Below are 4,073 nucleotides of genomic sequence, written 5' to 3' on the forward strand. Positions count from 1 at the left end.
GAGCCGTCACTCCAACGGGCCGAAGGCCCGTTTTCGGATAGAAGATGTATTACACCATGAAAATTCAGAAGGGACGGGCCGAAGGCCCGTCCCAAAGGCCGCCGGCAGGCCAAGCTGCGCCCGCTCCCTGCCGAACCGAGTTGCCGGTGGAGCGAAGCGGAGCTGGCAACTTGGATTGGCGGAAGAGCGGGCCCAGCTTGTTCCTTTGCACCTTGAGTGGCGGTCGTGAACCCGTTCTGGCCTGTCTTTTACCCTGTCGCAATGCAGGTTCAAGTTGTCTACCGATGGCACCAGTAACAAAGCTAACTAGTTTCCTCAGGACTTCCCCCCTTCTAACGTTCTTCTCCTTATTGAAACATTGATTTTTCACCTGCAAATAAAACTCCATTATTATACAACTCCATTATTATACATCATATACTAATGCACCCGCAGGGGTATATGTGAAAAACTGCCACTTACCAAGCTGAACCATTTTTCTACGTGGTTGTTATTCAGGAGAAGTGTCACCGGACTGACCTCCGCCTTCACAAACGTCCGGTTGAGCATCGGAAGGTATGCCAGATGCTCTGTCTCGAGGTACTTCGTGAAATTGGGGAAATAGAACCGGTTATTTCCTTTGTCACCAGGCCCCTCGCTTTCTTCCGCCATAATGTGCGGATGTAGGTGTTGGTAATACGGGCTTGATCCATAGAGCGTTTCTCCATTTGTTATAACGATCTCTTCTTCCCCTGGCCTGTTCTCTGACGAATCAGCAGTTACCTGAAAAAGAAACCCAAGAGTCAGTATAACGGGTAGCGTACAAAACAAAAGTGCTGCAACCACATGCACGTGTGTCAAACGTAGATGGGCGCCTGCAACGCGCGACTAGGCCAACCCGCCAGGCAGCTGTGTGACGTGGGCGGCCCGCCCCGCCCACCCCAGGCGCCTCATGAGTGCCAGCCTGTAGGCTTATTCAGGCAATGAGGGAAGGGTTTGGCGTTTGGCGTCACCATAGAGAACGTCCACTTTCACACTTACTTCTGGAAGCGGGTCATCTACTTCGACATCTTCTCTCCTCGATGTCCGCTTTTCTTTCTCGACGTGCTCGACATGCTGCTCTTGAATTTGTTTTAGTTGCTCCTTAGCTCTCTCCACGTCGTCAGAATTTTTCTTGCGACCGAATACCGTCGCCATCAACACAGCTACCGCCTTCGCCTCAGACAGACTGCCTGTGCGAAGAAGGGCGCGGTAAGCGTTGACAACCAGCTGAGAGACGTCGTAATTACTGGTCCTCCTGGATACATAAGTGCGCACACGCCGCAATGCGTGGTACGCACATATGTGTCGCACTGTCAGCTTGCGGAAGATTTTGTCGTCGCCATCGGTGCGCAACTCTTCTTGGTAGCAACGAGTGAGGAAGCTGGTAATGCTTTCGTGATTAAAGTTAAGTGATAGGGAGTGAATGAATGCCCTGTCCAGAAAAGCAAATGTAAGAAAGTGTTATACTGACACAGAAAATGGGAAGAAATACCACCGCACAACTCATTTAGCTGTCATAGACAACGACTGTTTTAAACAGTCGCCCCGCGTTGCTCCATTGGTGCTTCCAATGCGTCCTGAGCCAGGGAAGCCAATTGCTGGTACTTGCAGCGCTCTGTGACGTTGTCAACATCTCTGACACAGGAACACCGGGTTCGCCTACGAACGGCTTCACTACCAGGGCACCGTAAAACATGGCGCGGGGATTCCCCCCGTCCCGAGCAGGCGGTGCGTTATGAATGAAACCGCCGGTGGTGTCCAAGTATGCTGTTCCATCGGGGGCTTCAAGTTCCATTAATTCACGCTGTGCATCCGATCTCCAAGCATACTGTTAAAAGAATACAAAGTCGTATTAAAATATTTTTGTGTTTTATGACGCCAAATTCTGGCGTCTTATGACGCCAAATCCTAAAAGACGCAAAATTTTGGCGTCATAAGACGCCAACCCATTTTCAGTGGCGGACATGGCTGACGCGGACACGACGAATGACGCCGAATCTGTTCAGTGTGGGGGCAAATGATCACCGCGCTGCCCACAACTGCACTGTCAGGTGGGAGGGGATGATATAGCAACCAATAAATGTACTGTATACTCATTTGAAATAGGTTCGGACTGTCGTAGTCAAATATTTCGCCCTTTTGTTGGTCCACATGTCTTTTCTGCGCAAGGAAATCCAAATTCTCATTTCGGTCCTTATCATTTTTTCTCTTCATTTTATGCCTGAAATTGTATAGGGTTTGCATAGGTCCTGGCATAGGCAAGGTCTTGTCCTTCATCCAAGCTGAGGTGTACCCATTCATCACACTCATTGGGGTTTCACCCGCTGTAAGTTTGGGAATAAGCTGACTCAATGTGGCTTTGTCCCACGTTTTGGCCGACGGCATGTGCCAAGTAAGTCGAGTAATATTTTCTTGGCGTTTTTCTTCGTTGTCCTCGTCGTCCTCATCGAATGGAAGAGCTGTAATTCGGATTGTCACATTATACTCTGGAAATGTAAGTTTGTACTTGAATGCAGTACCTCCTGCGTACATACACGTATGCAGGAGGTACTGTGTACTTGGCAAGTATGCAGGAGGTAGTGTTTACTTGGTCAAGTACACACTACATCCTGACAAAGTACACACTACCTCCTGCATACTTGCCGAGTACACAGTACCTACCGGGTGGCTGATTAACGCCGCGCACTTTTGTACTATGCAACCCGCCCACACGGCTCCATCCGGGACTGCATACCAATCAGGCGCAGGGGACCGGCTCCAAGCGCCAACGCGTCCAGGACACCTCAGGAAGCAGCCCAGGGGAAAAAATCTTCAGAGAGGGTCGCCAGTGCTCAGGTCCACGCTCAACATGTTGAGAAGAGCAATGACTCTTCCACCGAAACTGATGTATGCACATTTTGTTATTGTTTGGTTTTCTTTATGTTTAATGTTCATGTCCTTTAAAAGCTGCCTCTATAATATGTTCTTTAATTCCCTCCCTGCATATTTTCAGGTTCATTCTAAATCTGATGATACAACTAAATCAAGTGACAAGATCCCTGAAAATAAATCTGATGATGCAGCAACAAAATCAAATTCCAATTCAGGCACAGCTGAGGTGAGTACCTGCTTACTATTTCTATAGTTTGTTAATTTTGAACTTTGTTTAATCCCCCTTAATTTTGTTTACTTCCCTTTATTTCAGAGCTCAGAAGCGTCTGGGAGCGATGATATTTTCAAAAACTTTGCATCGCCAGGTAAAGTTGCACGGATGACTCCATACCACAAACAGATGAACACTAACAAAATAGAATTTTATAATGCAATGCATGCTAGAGGTAAGTTTTATTTTATCTTTGAATTTACTTTCATGTGATCAAACTAAATTTCTATAATGTTTTTATTATCTATCAGGTTTGAAAATAGACAAACCTCGTATGGGTTATGAGGAAGATTCACCACCAAAGAGTAGTAGAAAAAGGGCTAGGGGAAATGATGAGAAAGAAAACTCAAGTCCCCCCAGGAGGACTTCAACCAGATCGAAGTCAAAGTCCTCTAAAAATGCTGATGAAACTGAGCCACAGCCAAAGAAAAAGAAAGAAGATTCAAATGACAAGGGAAAGACTAAGACTCGCTCACTCGGACACTCTAAGGTTTGTCGTCTTTTGTTGTATTCTGTGTCTCACTTGTCTATGATTTTTTCCATATTTTTCTTCCAACTTTTTAATCCAATTACCTCAGTCTAAACCTGAGAAAAAGCAAGCAATTCAAGAGTGCCATGAGGACTTCCTCAATTCAGATATCTTGGTAACTGTTCTTACATTTCATGATATCGTGCTTATTTGACAGGTGTAACATACCTGTAACTGATAGATGTTTTACTTGTATAGGACACAACACAAAAGGCGTTTATCCGAAACTATTTTGAGAGCCCTGTTAATCAGCTGGTATGTTTTTTTACCTCTTCATATTACAATTTGGCTGTGTTAGTGTTTACCTAATGCATTTATGTTATCTTACACCACAGTATGACATTGTTGAAATTTTGAATGAGAGAGAGGATCTTCAAGATG

This window comes from Frankliniella occidentalis, unplaced genomic scaffold (assembly GCF_000697945.3).
Source record: "Frankliniella occidentalis isolate FOCC.00 unplaced genomic scaffold, Focc_3.1 Scaffold70, whole genome shotgun sequence".
In the NCBI taxonomy this organism is placed as follows: Eukaryota; Metazoa; Arthropoda; class Insecta; order Thysanoptera; family Thripidae; genus Frankliniella; species Frankliniella occidentalis.